The sequence below is a fragment of the Cupressus sempervirens genome, chromosome 3 (genome assembly GCF_028749045.1).
Source record: "Cupressus sempervirens isolate cs-2001-9-10 chromosome 3, ASM2874904v1, whole genome shotgun sequence".
Lineage (NCBI taxonomy): Eukaryota > Viridiplantae > Streptophyta > Pinopsida > Cupressales > Cupressaceae > Cupressus > Cupressus sempervirens.
The window spans coordinates 601920537-601932463 of record NC_143120.1 but is presented as its reverse complement, the minus strand read 5'-3'; positions in this window follow the sequence as shown (position 1 = coordinate 601932463).

Sequence of the window (11927 nt, the reverse complement as noted above, 5' to 3'; positions counted from 1 at the left end):
CTACTTCTATCTCAAACATTTTAACATTCATATTAAAATTAAATAATCATCTTTATTTAAAATCTAGCTAATAGCATTAAACATTCTCTACTTACCACTAAACCTTTTTTTTTTAACTTTATCTTAGACCAACTACTAATTTCAATTTAACATTATTAAATTAAAAAAAACTAATACTATATTATACTTACTATACCCTAAACCTTCATCAAAAAGTACAATATATTTCAAACATGAAATCTCAACCTTATAATGAGTAAATAAATTAAGCTCTAATATTCTTTCTTTATTCAAGAAAACTATCTACTAACCTTTCATTAACAACCACTAACTAGGCAGCAATGAGTGGGAAAGGGAGTAGGTCTGGAGTTTTCAAACTGTGGGTTTCTTGTAGATGTGGGAGTGTTGTAGGGGTGTCTGAGATTGGTGAGGGGGAAGATAACGATGATGATGAGGATGATGAGGCACTTGGTAGTGAGGGAGTTTTTTTTCGTGAGCTTTTGGTGGACTTGTCCCTGTTGGATCTAGTTGTCTTGTTGTCCCAGTGCTCTCTGTTGTTGGTTTGAAGCTAAGGGTTTTTCAAACACATCATCTTGCTCTTGTGTGGTACAATTCAGCTGGAGTTTTTTTGATTAGGTTGGAACTCATGTTGGTTGTGGCCTTCATTGTTTGAGAAGGATGTGCAAAGATTGGGGTCTGGTCTTTGATACCATTCCTACTAGTGACAGTGTTGATGGGTTCCTCCAGGGTGTCACTTGTTGCTGGGGGCAGCTTTCCTTTGAGGGCTATTGTCTATTTTTTGTGGAGGTTGGCTCTGCCCTTCTATGACTATCGATAGAGAGGTTTTCCCCTAGATTCGTAGCTAGTTATGATGGTAACATTGGCAAGGGTGGGGTATTTGGATTTCAAAGCTTCTTCCAAAGCTCTCATTCTCCCTGGTTCATCTTACCTTGGAACGACATTATTTGGATCAAGTCTTTTGGATCCTATGTCTTCCCAAGCTCTGGTGGGGAGTTTAGCTATCTGCATGGTACTCCTCACTTTTATGCTGGTAAAGACTGGGTTGGGATGGTTCCTCACCCCCTCCCTATGCTGGATGTCATGATGGGTTGCTACCTATGGGGCAATCTTGGGTTGTGGAGGCTCAAGCAACTTGTCTCTCTTAGGCACTATTAGTTTCAAGCATTAGGTTCTTGTACCTTTATACTAGTTGATGAAGCTTGGGTTCCCCCACTAGTGGGTGGTTTGTTCTTTGTTGGGAAGGCTCTAAATTGTCTTCTCATTATGAGTAAAATGTTGTTATGGAGGTGGTGGGCTTGGATTTTTGTCTTCACTCCTTCTCACATGGCTTCTATGGAGGTGAAGCTATCTCCTATTGAGGTGGAGATCTAGAGACTCCTATTGAGGGGGAAATTCACAAGGCTGCTACTTTTGATAGGTTGGCGGGTTGGTGGTTCCATCTACCTAACCTTGATGTTTGGTTCCTTGTTGGGAGGGCTCTCCTTTGTCCTCTCATTATGAGTAAAATGATGTTATAGAGGTGGTGGACTTGGATTTTTGTCGCACCTCCTTCTTGCATGGCTTCTATGGAAGTGAGGCTATCTCCTATTGAGGTGGAGATCTGGTGTGAGTTGTTGGAGACTCCTATTGAAGGGGACATTTTCAAGGCTTTTGCTTGTGATAGGTTGGGGAGTTGGTGGCTCCACCTTCCTAACCTTGATGTTATGATCTTCTCTCCCCCAATTTTTTTGTTGGGGGACCCTTTCACTATTGATGTGGGAAAGGAGGCTACTATGTGGTGGAAGATCTTTGAAAGTGTCTGCCTGAGAAAGGGGCCAAGATGGTTATGGATCTCTAGTTCTAACAGAGAAGAAAGGATAGGCAGGTTGCCACTTTGTTTAGTCGTTCAAATTTTATAGTGATGAAAGGACCTCATTCTTCCTAGTTCTTGTCTTCTTGTAATTAGATGTACATTGGAAGTTTTAAAGGGCTCATCCAAGTCCTTGGTTCTTATTTTTGGTTATGTTTCATAGCTTTTATGGGGGCTTGTCCCAAGGTGTGTCATTCTCAGACCTTTGTCTTTGACAAAGGTAAGTCTATATTGTAGATCCTTGGTGATCCTAGATTTGGCATTAGGTGTTGTTAATTCTATTTAGCAGTAAATTAACAAACTAAAACATAAATTAACTATAAATTTAAATAAATAGTACTAAAAATTCTTATTTAAACACTAACATTATCAATTAAAAGACCTTTACTAAATTCTAACATCTAAAAATATTTTAATATTTAAAAATTAAAAATTAACAACAATTTTAAATTACTAACAATTAACTTAACTAAAATAATACTAATTTGACAACACAATTACATTAAATAAATAACAACTAATAATCTAATTCTAAGATATTTCCAGATTTTTTATTTTATCAATTACTAAAACTAATAATAAAATAAGTATAAATATAAATACCAAATCTTCTTATTTCAATTTCTCCTCCCCGCAAAAATCCTCACCCATAAAACTTTAAGACATAACTCTTGAAGTTGACATGTTTAAATCAATCAAAAAAGGTAATAATTTCCACTCATGTGATGACATCACCTTCTTCAATGCCTTGCCTATGTCTAAAGTTATGGTTGTAAAGTTTATTAGGTAAAATTTAGGCTAAGCTTAGGATGTTTTATGTATTAATATTTTATTTTTATTTTTTATTTTTTGCTTCTCCCTTTTTTTCAAAAAATATATTATAATATATAAGTTCAAAAAAGAATATTAAAGGAATCTTTTATATTATGCTCTATTCCAAAAAGAGGATTTATTTGTTTTCTCATACAAAAGACAGAACTAATTTGTCGCAAGGATGACAAAAAAATTCAAGTCTTATATTTTTTTCTTAAGTGTTAATTTTGATTGCAAATATTTTTTTGACAAGGAAGGTATATATTTTTTTCTAATTGAATTTATAACATAGGGTGAAATGTAATGCCTTAGAATTTGAATAGGAATATTTAACTTCCTCACACTCATGAATAATTACGAAATTAAAGTACCAATCAAATATGAATTTTCTTTAACATGGTTTGGTTTTGAAATTTCATAACTTCATGTATTTCACTAGTTTGTCCAATGAACATTAATCAAATGAATGCAATGTCCAAGTATATAAATGCCATAGTAAGATAAAATATCATTACATCAAAGTTCAAGTAAACATATGCAAAACTGAAATACGAGAATCTCATAAGCAAGAATACTACTAAATTTTTTTATCAACATACATGGTCCAATCATTTCTCATTTATTTTATTGAACCACTTGATTCAAAGGCTCCATTGGGAAAGAACTAGGAAGAAAACCCAACATCGTGGCCATTTCCATAATAAGTTTAAAATAATATATTTACATAGGAATATTATCCTGGGGAGAAATCTTCCAACATAATTGAATTTCAATAACAATTCTGAATTTCCTTCTTGGCTCCACAATAGGGAAACTATTATGAAGCCTGCAACACATAAAGATGATCAAGGAGAGAACAAGTACTGACCAAGAGAAAACCAATCTTAACATGAAGATAATTTAGAAAAGTTTGCACAATAGGTTTCTCATTGAACTAGACTAGGGAGAAGATGGATTTTTCCAACAGAAGACATCGACCACAACACCAAAATAGGTGCCCTTTCGGGGCTATGATCACAAGAACTTATGTTCTTCCATTTCCTAAATTCTAAAACTTAACATATGGTTTGTGCTGACGAGTAGGGGCCTATAACGCCCTACTCTCTCCCTCTCCTCATCCTGAGGAGAGACTCTACATTTTTGGAGTCCAACTAAAGACCTCCTTCTATACATGGTCACTTCTTCCCTATCTGAGGGTGAGTAATGCCAATACAACCCATAATTTCCCTTCAAAAATCAAAGCAAATACTAAGGGAAAAAAATTTAAGAAAAAACTCATTTCAATCCCTTCCAAACATATTCATTAAACAAATGAACATACATATGCAAGAAAACTACTTAAGCATGAAACATAGTATGAACAAAATGAGGTTGAGGGATTCCTACCTTCAAAATAAGGTTATGGCAACTGAACAATTTGAGATGAGCTTCCCTTCTTCTTCTTCTCCTTCAATCTTGAATTGCTCTTTAAAATTAGAGGTTGGGTGAATACTCTTCCTCCCTCAAATTTGCCTATAAATAGAATATTAACTCAACCACCTCCAAAATGTAATAACTCCCCCACCCACCTAAAGGTTCTAGAGTCTTCTAACTCAACTTGTCATAAGGCTAACCTCAGCTAGAGTTTCACTTATCCAACTCATGGTGAAATATTCAATTTTCGTAATAAAGAAAAAATGAGATAGTTCAGAGACCATAAAAGTCAACAAAAGTGGCTAGAGGGGTAGAAAATGCCCCCAACCCGTACCTATACCCCTTAGGCACTTAGTTCTCATAATTTTTGGCCTCTAAGACTATTTAGGGAACTATCAAAAAGCTTAAAAATTTAGACTTCCTAACAACTCTCAAAAATGAAAATTAATCACTAATCCTTATTAGGGTAATTAATCTCAATTACTAATTGATTAGCAAAAAGGTAACTAACCTAGTCCAACTTATTTGGATAGTTACATAAATCTTTCATTTAAATTACCCTTTCTAATTTCGACACACACATTTAGTCATCAGTAATTACATAATCAATATAACATAACTTTATTTATTAATTCAAATTAAAATAGTAGAATAATCATCATTAGGCATGCATATACCTAAACATCATAAACATCACCAATTAAGGAATACTGAACTATCTAAATGCATATAACCTAATCATCGAGGTACCATAATCAACGCCATCATCATTGCATAAAAACACCTTGTATCATCGTTAGTGAAATTTTAAAGTTTAAACAATCAAGATAATGTAGTAGCTCTCGAATCACTAAGTATTAAAAATATGGATGTATCAACCGATCTCAATTTTCATTAGGCCATTCACAACATTACTTCATATTCATTTCAATCTCCTATAATAGTTTTAATAGAGAATTCATATTTGATAATTACATACGAGGAATGATCTTACATATTATGTGATTGAGTTTCTCAATCTTAGGCTTCTAGGTCTTTCTGTCTGTGCACGCAACATTTGGTTGCTTCTTTGTTGGCTTCTAAGGCTTATTTTGTCCTTTTACCTTTTTCTTTAGCATGTTTGACATTATTTCTCTATGTCTCTTTTTGCATCTGAATTTAATAGAATTCACTCTCTTCTTCATTAGTGAATTAGGAAACTCTTGTTTTACCTCAGCCAATCTAATTGACTTCCTCTTGACTTCAACCACTTCCACTTCTTCTTCTTCTTCTAAAGGTTTGGTTAGTGGAATAGTAGGTGTAATAGGTGTCTTCTCCTATGAAACTATTGCATATTATGCTATAGGTATTGTTGTACATGGTACCTCTATTATGACTCCCTCATATGATCCTTCTAATGCCAAGGGTGGTACATACATCATCCCTTATTGATGTATTTGTCTCATACCTATGATGGTCTTCCTTACTAAACTCACCTCTTCTATTGTCATTTCAAATTGTTGCATGGTCTTCTTCATCACTATTTCAGCATATTTATTTGGTTCTTCTCAATTTGTGCTTGGCTAACTAATTGCATCATCTCTTCATAAGTCTCAAATCTATCAAATTATTCATCCTTGTTTGAATTAAGGACTGTCTTAACATATCCTTCAATTTCTACCTTAGAAACTTCATAGCCCAATGGCTCAAAATATAAGATTATTGTTTCTATTACTTTAGTATAGGATTAATTAGCATCTACCATGAAACAAATATCATTTTCAAACTTTTCTACCATGAAGGGTGGAATTCTAAATCTTTTCCTCAACTCAATCTAAATTATCTAGATAATAAGATCTGCATTGTTGTTGATTTTTCAATAAGGTACCTATTGTGAATTTTTAATATCTTTTCCATTGTATTTATGTCATTGTTAATCAATTAAAATATTGGCATGAATGGAAACCTCTTAATCAAGTGGAAAAACATGCATGTAATTAAGGATTGGAATATGAACTAACTATTCTTGACCCTTTTTATTCTTTCAACATTCTCAACCAATTGTGCTCTAATAATCTCACTCAAATTAACCTTTTCTCTTTCATTACAAATAATATAGGTTTCTTTTATGAATCTAGCTTCCATTTCATCTTCTCTTGAACTAGAAAATATCTGTGTTGCAATGATTCTACTAAGAAATCTAACATCATCTTGTTTGATCTTGCTAATGACTATTCCTCTACTATTGTAAATTGACTTTGTGTTATCCAAAACTATTTTGTTGAAATTTTTCTCATTAATAGGTACACTAGCCTCATTGCATAAAATAGTAACTTCATGAACTAGGTTGGTTGAAATATCTACTACATTGTCTCCCAACCAAATATTTTCATCATGAATTCTACTTTGTATAATCTTAGTCTATTCTTCATTATCAAATTTGTAATAGAACACAAATTTCACTAGGTCATTATCCTTCATATACTCAAAATATTATTTATAACTCATGTCCTATTTGTAAATTAGGCTAAATTCCTTAGACACATGTTCTTCTCCTACTATTTCAAACTTGCTTCTAAAATAACTACTTACATCCTCTAGGTGAATAACATTTTCTAGAATGTTTGAAAATGTGACACTAGGGTCATCTACCAAGAGTTTCACATGGTTTATCTTCAACTTAAGTCTTGATTATTCCTCAAAACTATAAATTAGAGATTTTTTCATCTTAATAGTTAAATTATTAACTTAATTTTCTGCTCAAATGCTTGTGCAAATATAAAATACCTTGATTCAACACACATAACTAGAGCTTTCTAAACTTCACACTTCAATTCACCTGAACTAGCTTTCAGTTCTCCTTCACTTCACAATTCACTTATATTTAACTCTTCACACGATCAAATGGTGTATAGGATCTCATTTTCATCCCTTAAATCTCACCAAATTGATCTCCACATTAATTGTGCAAGTATGCAATTCATAAAAAAGTTGTGTCTAATTACCAGTAAAAAAAAATTCTTTTGCACACTCACATATGATATCTAAATGACATGCACTCTAAATTATAGCTTTGAATCATCGTGAACTACCTCATACTAACTACACAAGTCATAACTCACCTTTTGCTACCTTTTTGGTCTTTCATATTCTAATTCAGTTATAAAAAAGATGCTCAAATCAAATAGGATGAATCACAAATAATTTTTGACTTTAGTCTTCCTTCTAGTGCATCAAATGATTGTTCTTCTAATACTACATGCAAGCTTGATGGAACATTTTCTTTGACAAACACTTCTTTGAATTATTCTACATTCTCTCTCAACTCATCTTTCTAATTGTTATTGTTGTTATCAGTCCTTTTGACATGCATTTTGTTTTTCCTTTTGAAATTTGGGTTCATGTTGATGTTCCTCGTATCCATTCTACAAAATCTTGTTATATGACCAAAGTTATTGCATAGCTAGCATATTGGTGCATTGTTTTTGTAATTAGGTCTAGGCTAGTTAATAAGTGCTTTGCAATTTCTAGCAATCTATCCAAAGTTGTTATATTCATAACACACAATATTCAATCTTTCTCCATTAGTTCCTTCATTGGATCTCCTTCTTTCTCCTATAGGGTTAGTACCTCTAATCATTCTACTATTGCTATTATTACTATCAAATTTAAATTTTTTGCAATCTATTTCTCTATGACCTAAGCCATAACAATTGTAACAAGAATAATTAGAAATAGGTTTGAATGACTTACCTATATAGTCTGTTTTCATATAAAAAATTTCATTACATGCAAAGAATTTTCCTTTAAATTTATATCTTTCTTCCTTAGGTAATTCAGCTCACTAAGTTTAATTTGGTTAATGGTGGAAGGAGGGATGAAATAACTAGGGCCAAGGGCACACCCAGCTGTCGAAACCACCTTGTAGAGTAAACACAACAAAAGAAAAGAATAGAGAACAACACTAAGGAGAAAGAGAACAAAATATGGTATTGATTCAGCAACTAGTTAGTATTCATGCCCAATTATAAGGCCTTCTGGGTTACAACCAAATACAAGATACAACTTCTAGATCCATGATCTAGCTTCAAATTTGCATTTTCAAATACATATGCATTCTACTTTGAAAACCCTCTCAATTATCCTATTTAACCTAAGCCTAAGCACTCTATTTATACTTGCCAAAATGGCTTACATAAGTTTCTAGAACATTACATAATAGAAAGGCTAACCCCAAAATGGTCAACACTCATCCCTAAACAATATACTATCATTAAACTCACAATCAAAATTAAATATGAAAGTTGGCTCCCACTAGAACCAAAAAATAGACAACTCTGCAAAAGAAGGAACTCAACATCAATAAATAATAGGCTCACTCAGCACATGAAGGAACACTTGGTCAATACTAGATAACTTGGCACACACTGGGTAACTCGGCACACACTGGATAACTTGATAGCAAAGAGAACTCGATAGAAGCTACAACTTAGTAGCCACTAGAACTCACCAATAATTAGTTGAATGAAAAAGAAAAGGTGCAGGATTACAAGGCAACTTAGGATGCTCCTACATTAGACAACCAAGGTTGAAAGAAATGATTCTCCTGAATCATGCAAGTGTCACAACTTGAGATGAATCTAATTCAAATTAAGAAATCCATGTAACATCTTCAACTGGTCTATTATTCCACTTCACCAAATATTCATAGAAATCTTTTCCTCTTGTGCTTTTATCAACTCTTTGATCCAATATATGTCCAACTTCTTCAATCTTCTTCTTGGGATAATCATTTGATACTACAACTTCATCATTTGACTAATGATACTTATACAAATCAACAACACTGAATATAGGAGATATATCTAGATCATCAGGTAACTCAACTTCATAAGAATTACCATTGTCAAACTTCCTCAAGATCTTACAAGTTCCAAACTTCTTCATATTTAGCTTACTATATGTTCAAACAGGAAACATTCCTTTCTTCAAATGAATCATCATCTCATCACCAAATTCAAAAATATGATGTCTTCTATGTTTATCAACATTCTTCTTATACTTTTGATAAATTTGTTCCATCCTCAATTTTACTTCCTCATGCAAAGACTCCATGAAATCAAAAAATTCTTCCCCTACAACACTTCTCTTTTCTTTGCTAGCAACATCCCTCAAATTTCATATACATCTAGGTTGCATTCCTGTAATAGTCTCAAAAGGTGTTTTCCCTGTACTCCTATTCACAGAATTATTAAATGCAAATTTAGCTCATGCCAATACCATCTCCCAATTACTTGGCTTATCTCCAACTAAACATCTCAGCAAATTACCCAAGCTTCTATTCACAACCTCTATCTATCCATTTGTTTATGGATGGAATGTAGAACTAAAATTCAACTCAATACCCATCTTCTTCCAAAAAGTCTTCCAAAAATAAAAAACAAACTTACAATCTCTATTAGAAATAATACTTCTTGGTAATCCATGCAATTTCATAATCCCTTTGAAGAAAAGTTCAGCTTGACATGCTCAATATTCATTGTCTTCTTACATGGTATGAAATGAGTTGTCTAAGAAAATTAATCCATAACAACAAATATAGAATCTTACCCCTTCACTGTTTTAGGCAATCCAAGTATAAAATCCATAGTGATGTCACTCCAAGGTTTCTCAAGAATAGAAATAGGTGTATACAAACTAGTACTCTGACTTACTCCTTTTGCTACTTGTCAAACTCCACAACTCCTTATAAATTTGTGGCCAATAGTACTTCTCCTTCAGCAAACTCAATGTCTTATCAATTCCAAAATATCCAGTCGATCCACCACTATGTTGTTCCTTAATCAGATTAACTCTCATGAAACTTCTAGGGATACACAACTAAATTTTTTTGAATAAAATACCTTCTTGAATAAAATACTCATCATACTTACTTATATTATCTATTTGATATAGTGCTCTACACTCTCTCCATGCCTTAGAAAAATCAAGGTTAGTATCATACAACTCTTTCATTTCATCAAAACCAAGAATTTTAATCTTCATCTCAGTCAATAAAGAACATCTTCTACTCAATGCATTGGTAAATCTATTAGTAACTCCACTCTTATGCTTGATAAAAAATGTAAAACTCTATAAGTACTCAACCCACTTCATATTTCTCTAATTCAATTTATTTTGACTTCTCAAGTATTGTAAAGCTTTATGATCAGTATACAACACAAATTCCTAAGGAGTCAAATAATGTTACCACTTCTTCATGCTTGAACAATAGCATAAAACTCTTGATAAGGCATAGAATACTTCCTTTTAGTATCATTCAGCTTCTCACTAAAGAAAGCAATAGTTTTACCTTCTTGACTCACTACAACTCATATTGCACTACCACTTGCATCACATTCAACTTGAAATACCTTATTAAAATTAGGCAAAGCCAATATAGGTAACTCAACAACCATTTGTTTCAAAGTCTCAAAAATGTTATCAGCTCCATGTGTCCACTAAATTCTTTTTTATCTCCTCTTATTGTCTCGATCATACAATTACAAACAGAACTGAAATTCCTTATAAATATTCTATAAAAACTAGCCAAATCATGAAATAATTTTACCTGGCCCACATTTTCAGGTGTAGGCCATTCCAAAATTATTATTACCTTCTCAAAATCCATCCTCAAACCATCAACTAAAATCACAAATCCCAAATACACAATCTCTTCTTGCATAAAAGAACATTTCTTTAGATTAATCATCAACTTCTCCTCTTTCAATCTCTACAATACTTGTCTAGCATGCTCAATATGTTCTTCCTTAGTCTTACCAAATATCAAAATGTCATCCAAATAAACAATCACAAACTTAACCAAGAATCTTTTCAAAACTCCATTTATTAACCTCATGAAAGTACTAGGTGCATTAGTCAAACCAAAAGGCATAACCAACAATTCATACAAACCATCTTTTCTCTTAAAAGAAATCTTCCACTCATCACCTTCTCTAATTTTGATCTAATGATATCCACTCTTTAAATCAATCTTGGTAAAATACTTTGCTCCACTCAAACAATCCATTATGTCATCCATCCTTGACATAGGAAACCTATATTTCACTGTGATCTTGATAATAGCTCTAGAATTAGTACACATTCTCCATTCTCCATTCTTTTTAGGTGCTATTATAGTAGGTACAACACATGGACTCAAGCTTTCTTTGATCAAACCTTTCTACAATAACTCATGTACTTGTTTGTTAAGTTCTTCATTCTTTCCAAGTGTCAACCTATATGTTGCTTTATTCAAAAAATTGGCTCTAGGAGTCATATCCATACAATGACTTATACTCCTTACTGGAGGTAAACCATCAAGTATATCCTCTGCAACAATCTCTTTATACACATTCAACAAGTTTTCAATTTATGCTAGTACTCAACCTCTACTAGTTTCTTTTGTCACTCGGCCATTACCAACTATCACTTAGTCATTACCAACTTCTGTTGTCACTCAATCATTACTACCAAAACTCAGCCCTCTTGGAATTATAGAAAAACAACTTGGTTCCTTTCCATTTCTTCTTCAATTTTTTCCCAATGACCGTGCAAAATTTCACAGTAGTATAATTAACCTCATCTGGACTCTCAATCAAAGGCAATAATATTTTCTTTTTTCCATTTACCCAAAGAGTATATTAATTCAATCTTCCATCATGTATAACATATATATCATATTGCAAAGGTCTACCCAGCTAAATATGGCAACAGTCCATATGCATAATATCACATAAAACTTTATCAAATTAATGTCTAATCTTTAACTTCACAATACATTACTCACTTACCAATATATTATGCTCATCCT